The sequence below is a fragment of the Citrus clementina genome, unplaced genomic scaffold, assembly GCF_000493195.1.
Source record: "Citrus clementina cultivar Clemenules unplaced genomic scaffold, Citrus_clementina_v1.0 scaffold_6, whole genome shotgun sequence".
Taxonomy (NCBI): Eukaryota; Viridiplantae; Streptophyta; class Magnoliopsida; order Sapindales; family Rutaceae; genus Citrus; species Citrus x clementina.
In genome coordinates this window covers 19,431,983-19,441,606 of record NW_006262139.1, presented here as the reverse complement: position 1 = coordinate 19,441,606, position 9,624 = coordinate 19,431,983, and the positions used below count along the sequence as shown (strand labels likewise).

Below are 9,624 nucleotides of genomic sequence, written 5' to 3'. Positions count from 1 at the left end.
AAATAATCATCATACTTCGTGTGTCACTTGAAGATGATGATATCCCCAAATATATATATATATATATATATATATATATAAAAATAATACTTACAAATGCTTAGCATTTTGAGTGATCCATCCTGGGGAGGTTATTGTTGAAACTGGAATTGATCTGTCAGCTGATGTCTGCAAGATCGAGCCAGTAAAGCTGGGAGAGCTTACCCAAAGAAGGAGGAATTCGACCGCTGAAGTTGTTTGAATTCAGTGCCCTGGAAATTGTGTGTAGGTCTTTTTTTTAAATAAATTGAACAATGAGAAAAAGAAAAATATACTGAATTGACTAGTTAGAATTATTCTTACAAGAAAGATAATTCTGCCAAGTTTCCAATTTCATCAGGAATATTGCCGGTGAAACCACAGCCGGCTAGAATCCTGCAAGATGGAAAACATTATCCAAATCATATGAAATACAAAAACAAATTAGCCGAGTATAAAGATTCAGGATTTTCCGAAACTTGCAGATTCGTCTAGTATAAGATCTTACAGGATATTCAGCTTCTGGAGATCTCCTATTCGCGGAGATAAGGAACCTGTAAGGCCTCCATTGTATGACAGGTCCCTGGAACAAATGAATTCAACACGCATATAAGATATGCTTAATAAGTTGAAATATGCCGCAAACTTTCTAGAAAACTTGAGAAGGATACTAACAAGGATCTCAATTCTGTGAGGCCTCCAATGTCTCCACTGAGTTTCCCAGTGAGTCCCATGGTTGATAATCCCCTGAAAACATAATGCATATGTGACGAGTGAGCTTTGCTTCTATTGAAAATAATGTTGAATTTAAAAAAAAAAAATCTTGAAATATAGAATTGTACTTACAGTGCAGTGACCCTGGAATTGTTACAAGTAACTCCTTCCCAGGATCCACAGGGATCGTCGGAATTTTTCCAGGTTGGTGGTGTATTTTGCCATGCATCCTTCAAAGATTGTAGAGCCGCGGCTACAAAGTTACATGATATTTTAAACTCAATAAAATCAGCAATCATACTGAGTTTGGCATGATGAATTCTTGCAGAACATAGCCAAATAGTACATATATGTTATACTACACACTATTTAATTTACTTGTACAATGGGAAATTAATTACCGTCGCGGGAATCTGTATTGCTGGAGATGAACTGAATGTGGAAGCTAAACAAAGCTATGAAGATGAGCAATCTGAGTTCAGCCATGCCTGCTAAACTTTCCTCTTCAGTTCTTTGGACATTAAAAGTGACTCACCATGAACCAAAATAAACAAAAAAATCAAGAACCCTTTTGCCTACTTTTTCTCTTTTTCTTAGTCCTTTTACTTGATTTCCCTTGTCTTCAAAGTCAATCTAACTGTCTCCACTTACTTGCCATTGTGCCATCATCATAGCTTTTTCTTCACATTTTGTTTTCTCTGTGTCCTTAATTAGTTATCTTAATTAGTGCTTTTGTTTCCTCTTAACTTGTCATTTTCTAGCAATCATTAAACAAAAGGGTAAAAAGAAAAGAAATTAAAGATTGCTCCGCCTGCTGCCAACCACAATGAAAATACAATGATGTGTGCAATTAATAAACTATGAAGCAAAAGTTGTCCAATGGTATTCACTGAGTCTGTTTGAAGGATGCTACACTTTCTTCATTCTCCATTATTATCATTATTATACGGTTAATAACATCTGGCCCCTTGGATTTTGTATAATTTCTTAAATGAAGGCACAGTTTGTCCATTTATATATATCAAATAAATTCTTAACTTCTATTGAATTGCTCTTATAATATTGAATTTGACATTTCTATTGTAGTGCAAATTATGCCCTATAAACCTAAGACATATGAAAATTTTTCATGAATTTTCTTTGAATTCTAATATTCTATTAATACATGATTATCTTAAAAATACACAAGAAAGCACTAAATTAATATTTGTATATCTATTATAGTCAGGTAAGTTGAGTACTAGACTATAAAAGAGATTAGTTGTTGTTATTATTATTATTTTACTAGATGGTCAAGTAATTAAGAAACTTGAAGTTGGGTGAGAAATTTAATTAGTGTAATTTAGTACTATCACCTTAATTTGGGATAAAAATCAGACCTTTTTCAAAAGAACAAAGACCCATTTGATACAAATGAATAAATAAAGCCATTATTTCAGAAATCATCGAAAATCAGGGATCTATTTGTTAATTTTCCCATTATTGTTATCATTTATTTTCCCACTAAGCGATTAAATATAATATTAGTGGTTGCATATGGGTCCCACTTGCTTTGAAAAATTTTCCGTGAAAATGAAAGAAAAGAAAAATAGATTAACTGAATTGGGGAGGCTGGGATATTTGCCTGACAAATGGACGAATTCGAAGGAAACAACATACAAAAAGATTCTCTTGAACGTGATGTTTTTTCTCATTGTATTTTGCGTAAGTAAGAATTAGGTACTTTCAGAATTGGATTATTCACAGCTTGGTCTAAATTACTGTGAGAGAAGAAGCATTAAAAAAAAAAAATACATTCAAATGTTTTGGCTTTGGGCGAACCTAACAAAGTTGATTTATTTATTAGGATCAAAACATCATCAAATTGATGATATTGCAGGTAGAATCAATATCTACGGACATCAAATTAATAAGTATTGAACGCGTTATTAGTTGAGTTGTATTACACCCGACGTGCTAAACTTATAACTTAAACAACATGCGATTTATAAACATTGTATATATCTATTTATACGGTATTAAATATTAACATCAATTCAATATTATAATTGAATCCCTTCTTTGCACTATTATTGAGTAATAACATATCTTATAATTAGCTTTCAAAAAGTTATAAATATACAAATATATATAAAACCCCTTGTCTAAGAGAGTACATACATATTTTTCAACACCTTACATGCAATCATTAACAAAAATAACATATTTTTTACAAGTATATTATGGTTATAATAGCTCCGTGAATAATTAAATTTTTTAATTTTATAAAAGAGAATTAATTTTAAAAACATTTTCAATTATGTGACAACAAAAATAATAGCGTGCAATTTTGTCAATCAATAGATATTTTGAAAAATTCGATATCTGAAACCCATTGGGTCCATACCCAAATGGAACATCCCGATTTAGGTATCCGGCTCTAAAATTTCTCTCTCTTATAATCTATATATTTTTTAAATTTATAATAGTGAGATAATTGACAAGTGACGAGAGTACATTTTATATTGTCATAATTGACAACATCGAGCGGCTCTCTCTCACTCCCTTACAACTCTTATTTTTCATTTTATATTATCATTGGTTCACAAATTATTAGCTGTCAAGAGTAAAAAATACTATGAGAAACTAACTTCGAAGATTCGTAGAGCATTTTTGTGGATAATCTTAGTGAACTTTATTTTTAGTTTTTAAAATTCCTTAAGAATAACAAATTTAGTTATCTAAGGACTCATTCAAACCCCGCCAAAAATCAGCTTTAATGTCTATTTAGTATTAGGGATGGCAAAAATCCCCACGGAGACGGGTACTTTCGGGGATTTTTTTCATTCGGGGAGGATATGTGGATAATTTCATACTCAATTTCTTATTCCGAGAAGGGACGGGGAAATTTTTTTACCCAATTTCTTATTCGGGGAGGGGACAAGGATGAGGTAGAATCCTCATCCCCTACCCATTTCCCCATTTTAATTTTTAATTTAATTTAATTTTTTAAAAATTACTAGTAAATAAATAATAAAATTATAAATATTGGTAAAAATAAAAAATATCAAAATATTTATATTATTAAACTTTTAGGCCTAATTAACTAATTAAAGCCCTAAATTTTTATTTAGGACATTAAAAAGACCGAGTAGATTCTATTAGCCCAACATTTTTTTTAATTTTAATATTCTTTAAATATTTTAAACTTAAATCTATTTTTTATTTATTTTTAGATGTTATAATTGCCCACAGCGAATCACAATTTTAATATCTAATCTAATCTAATCTAATATTTACTCTTGATTTGCTCCGATTTAACTATTGTGTTGTAAAGGGAATAGTCCACATTTATAAAGTGCCCACGCCACCATTGAAAAAGTTAATTTTGAATCTAAATTCGATTTTATTTGTAACAATTTTGTATTAGACTATTAATTTGTTCATGATAGTTTGTAAAAGAAGTTTGTATCCATTGCATGTTGCGTTACTTGCTAATTTAATGTATGTGACTTTTATAATAGATATTAATGTAAGATATATTTCGAACTTTACTTTTATTTGAATTTTTTATTTTAATATGATTAACTCAAAATCGAAAAAAAAATGTATTAGTTATTCGGGGATCGGGGACCCTCAGGGATCCCCTGTTATTATTCGGGAAGGGGATGATGATTCTCTCAAGTAATTCTGACGGGGAAGGGGAGGGGACGGGGACTACGCAAAATATCGAGGATGGGTACGGGGAGATCGGTCCCCTCCCCTCCCCTCCCCATTGCCATCCCTATTTGGTATGTCATAAGTACTTATTTAATCTTATAAACTCTTATCAAAATTCTTGTTTATGTTTGATTTTTTTTTTTAATAGAGCTTTTGAAGATTAAATAAGATATTTTGTCTTTACTAGTAAAATCTTAAGTTTTGGACTTTGGGAATAGAGATTGAATTTTTTTTAAAAATAATAAAATATCTAAAATATTATCTACTTATTTAACAATCTTATTTTATACTTTTCATAACATAACTTTAAAAAACTTATCTATTAAAGTAATTTTATAATTTTTAATAAAAAATTTCATTGACAACCAAACAACTAAAGATGCCCATTTGGTATCATTTTTTAGGATCCGGCTACAGTACCACAATGGTACCATGCCACTTCTTTTGTTTTTTATGGCTGTGTTATTGTAAATTTTCATATAACCCCCTTCACTCATTTTTATTTAAGCTTTACTTTACAAATATTAAATTAATTTCTCCCAAACCCGTGAATCCTTCAACGGCCAATCAACGGCAAATCAGCTCCTCTAGTGGCTGTGGCTGGTCGTAAAAGACAGAGGGAATTGTGGGGAACAAAAATCAGGTGGTGGCGTCACCGGAAACCGACAAAATCGTGGCGAATTGAAGCGGCTTTTCATGGCTTCGATCGGCAGCTTTTCGAACACTTTCCGGCGACAAGGATGGCATGGAGATGACCGGCATCGCACGAGCTTCCGATCGGTACCAACCTTGGCCGGTGGAGTGGCCGGAAATGGAAATGGCATGCGGGTCGGGTTTGCGCGTTTGGTTTGACCCGATTCTTTTTGCTACAAGGATGACATGGAGATGACCGGCGTTGCACGATCTTTCGATCGGTACCAACCTTGGCTGGTGGAGTGGCCGGAAATGAAAACGGAATCTGGGTTGGGTTTATGAGTTCGGGTCGATCCAATTCTTTTCCTTGTTAATTATTTAATCTCAAAATTATAAAGAGTGGGGTATTGTGATATAGGTATAATATAGAATAAAAATTTATAAATAATAAATAACACAAGGAGCTAGCTAAAATATTTATATGGATGTAGTAAAAATTAATTTAATATTTGTAAAGTAAAGCTTAAATAAAAATGAGTGAAGGGGGTTATATGAAAATTTACAATAACACAGCAAAAAAAACAAAAGAAGTGGCACAGTACCACTGTAGTATCGTAGCCGGATCTCATTTTTTACTGGACCTTTTTTATTTTGTAAAAATAATAAAATAGAAAATGCGTTTGGCCAGGGCGTTTCGTAGCTATAATGGAAAATTAAGGAGAATTAAATGTTTCCATACTTTAACTTTTCTTAACAAATACAGAAAACACAATATTTGCATTCTCTGAATTTTGTTTTCTATTCTGCATGCATTAATTGTACGGGGACCACACTTTGGCGACTTTTGTGGTTTTTTACCATAAAAAAAATAGTGGGCCCAGAGAGATATTAAATACAAGGGTCCGCCTAAGTTACGTTTAAAGTAATTTACGGTTTGGTTGTGAAATTTCATCTAACCCCCCATATTCGATGTTATTTATATTATATTCATAAATATTATAGAACTTTTTTATTTAAAAAATTTCATTTAACCCCTTACACTCAATTTTATTTTATTAAAACTTTAGAGTACGAATTCGCCCCCTATAATTTTAAATTCTCAAAATAACCTCAATTAATTAAATTTTTAATTATTATTAATTGAATTATAATTATAATTATTATTTTATTATAATAATAAATATATTTATATTTTTTAAATAGATTATTATTATTATTATTATTATTATTATTATTATTAATAACAAGAATAAAAAATATTACAATTAATTAATCTATTAACAATAATTAATAATAATGTTTATTAAATTAATAATAATTAACGATAATTATTATTAATAATTAATTTTTGAAAATTAACGATAATTGTTCAGAGTCCTAGGAATGCCAATGCCCACCTAGGCTTAGCTAGCAAAGTAGCAACATACCCTCATCATTGATATTAATTGCAGTACTACTTAGTGCCATAATTGTCCAAGTCCTTGTTAGTTTTGAAAAACGTGTGTTTCTGATGTTGTTAAATCTCTTGTTTGGTTAACGAGAAAGCTATTGCTTTAATTTCTTTTGCAGCCAGAAGTGAATGCATACAGTATGATATAAAATACCGGGCAACTTGTTCAGAGTCAATCACAATCTATTAATGATAATTGTTAATTATTATTATTATTATTCAAAAATTAATTATTAATAATAATTATCGTTAATTATTATTATTAACAATTTATTAAAAAAATATTATTAATTATTGTTAATAGATTAATTAATTGTAATACTTTTTATTCTTGTTATTAATAATAACAATAATCTATTTAAAAAATATAAATATATTTATAATTATAATAAAATAATAGTTATAATTATAATTCAATTAATAATAATTAAATTTTTTAATTAAATGAGGTTATTTTGAGAATTTAAAATTATAGGGGGTGAATTCGTACTCTAGGATTTCAATAAAATAAAATTGAGTGTAAGGGGCTAAACGAAATGTTTCAAATCAGAAAGTTTTATAATATTCATAAATATAATATAAATAACATCGAATATGGGGGGCTGAATGAAATTTCACAGCCAGGCCGTAAGTTACACTTAGGCGGACCCTAAATACAAATATAAAACTTTGGTTTTAAAATGATAAATATATAATAAATTTTATTATGTTTATGCAATAATTTTTGTTTAAAATTTTTTTAAAATAAAATAATAAATAATTTTTTGAAATAATTATGGATGTTCTATAAATTATTGTATAATATTTTATTTAATAAATCTTTGTAATAATATACAAACTTATAATTTTATATTAATATTTAATACTACATTATTTTACTTGTTTATTCATTTTTTCAAAAATATCTAAAATAAAAAAAAGATAAATTTAAAATTTATACATATCATATAACTATTCTAAAACAATTTTCATAAAAATTATATCAAATACATTTTTACTATTTATATTTTATTCAAAAATACTATTTGAAAAACAATACCAAACGCACCCTAAATTTGTTTGTGCAAAAAACTTTACTTATAAAAGTTTTATTAACAAAAACTCTACTTAAATAAGTTCTAATTGAAAAAATATACCAAACGGAGTCTTAGCAGATATCCAAACCTAAAACGAATTATATTTGATATATATATATATATATATATATATATATATAGAGAGAGAGAGAGAGAGAGAGAGAGAGAGAGAGAGAGAGAGAGAGAGAGAGAGAGAGAGACCTATATTAATGCATGAAAGAATTCAATTCAAAAGAAAAAGTTGAAAGTATATGATAAGATGATCATCTAGAATAAAATATCATTGATATCATCGAATGCTCCTCCCTACTGTTAGGAATCTCTATCTACTCATTATTGTTATTTTCTAGCCTTTATGATTAAAAATATAAATTATTATTATTTATTCATTAGGTGAAATGACACATTTGGCATGTATCTTAGAGTAATTACATGTCCCGAAATCGAGTACAATACAATACAACATTAAGATATTCAATGTATAATTAAGATTGAGTTGTAAGTCATAATTTTACTACATTAAGATATGTAATGTATGCTTGAGATTGAGTGGTAAGCCATAATTTTACTACGAGATGGAATCATTAACTATTAAATATAATATTTGAATAAACGATAAACATTAACTACTAAATGTATAAAAATTTATATTATAGTTAAAAATTATCCCAATTTAAAAACTTTGAACTAAAATACATATGATTTACTACTACCCATAAGTGGTCAACATATTCTTATAATATAGTTTTCTTCACTACTACCCATAATGCATAACCATTATTAAAGAAGAAATGAAAGGAACACAGGGACTAGGAAAATGGATGCTTAATGAAAAATCTCATGTAAAACTTGACAAGACTGAGGGTCTGAAAGCAAATAATGATTGTTGGGGGCCGTACGGTTAAACCGCATCCAAGTTAGTTGATATATTTTCTTTATGGACCTGTCTATGGTACAGATTCTGTAACAAACATCTCCCGTCATCCCACCATCCGATTTTCTATTGTTTAGTTTCTCACTCCACATCCAACCACATCCAACGGCTGATGCTGCAGTCTGTACCTTACAGATTCTGTAAGCTAGTCGAGTCCTTTCTTTATTAGGCTAAAAAAGATAAAAGCGAAAATAACATGAATTTTTAGTGTTATTAATTTATTATTATTTTTTTGGAAATTTTAAGGTGGCATTCGGCCTTTCACTACGGAGAGGCGGCAGCCCATTTCCCCAGTCATATTCGGGGAAAACACTAGAAGTGAAGATGGAAAATAGCCCCGTCACAGTGATAACAAGCAGTGAAGAAGAGAAAGAAGAAGGAAATGGGAGCAAAGAGAAGAATATAGAACGTGGGGTGGCTGCAAAATCTAAGCTTGATGAGTACAAAGAGATTGCTGACCTTACTGGCTTTGACAATCTGAAAGCTATGATTTTGGCTGAGTCTATCATGAAGAGAAAGAAGAAGAGAAATAGAAAGAAGAAGAAGAAGGATAAGACAAAGCTTGATTCTTTGTACAGAGAGGTAGCTGATTTGACCGGATTTGAGAACCTTAAAGCCATGATAGAAGCGGAAGCTCCTATGAGGAGAAAGAGAAGTGAGAGGATGAGGGGCAATTTAGAGACTCAGTTTTGTGCTCAGGAGAATGACACTGTACGTGTTTTTTTATTATTTAAATAATCTATTATCCCATTTTGTGCTTGGCTATTGGGAAACGGTGAGGTTAAAGAAAGGAAAATGTTTGAAGAGAAATATATAGAGCTTAGTTTTGAATCTTGAATATATAAAGATACCAAATCTCTCTTGCTTGATTTCATTTAAAATGATTTTGTATTGGTCTTTTTTTGGACTTGGTATCTGCATGTTTGTTGTTTTGTGAGCTTTGTTTTCTAATAATGCATAGTGCGTTTAGGTTAACGTTGCAGAGGAGCAAGGGCAGTTAGGTGAGGATGACGGTTTGAATAAAGTTGAAGAAACAGAAAGACATGGAAGAGAAGAGAAAAGAAGAAGAGCAAATAGAGCTAAGCTTGATGAGTATGAAA

The 9,624-nt window shown here is 29.9% G+C and overlaps 1 pseudogene; it reads right to left on the bottom strand.

Annotated features, from left to right (window-relative positions):
• The window catches only part of LOC18039860, a 4,886-nt pseudogene extending 3,588 nt beyond the window's left edge, over positions 1-1,298 (bottom strand).
• Positions 1,299-9,624: the final 8,326 nt, after the last annotated feature.